Consider the following 222-nt stretch of genomic DNA (forward strand, 5'->3'; position numbering starts at 1 on the left):
AGTCTTACACAACCAACACAAGCTTCATTGTTAGTCACACACAGAGGATACATATCAGTAAAATAGGTAACAGTGAAAACAGTTATATTTTCCCAGAATTTCTCTGCCGTAAGCATAAAGACCTTTAATTGTCCCGCCATGGCTTCGTATGCATAACTACTGGCATAGCTTTAACTACCTGGGGAAAAAGGTCGGTGTTAAGGAAACCACGCTCATCATGAT

The sequence above is a fragment of the Apaloderma vittatum genome, unplaced genomic scaffold (genome assembly GCF_000703405.1).
Source record: "Apaloderma vittatum isolate BGI_N311 unplaced genomic scaffold, ASM70340v1 scaffold9376, whole genome shotgun sequence".
Classification (NCBI taxonomy): Eukaryota; Metazoa; Chordata; class Aves; order Trogoniformes; family Trogonidae; genus Apaloderma; species Apaloderma vittatum.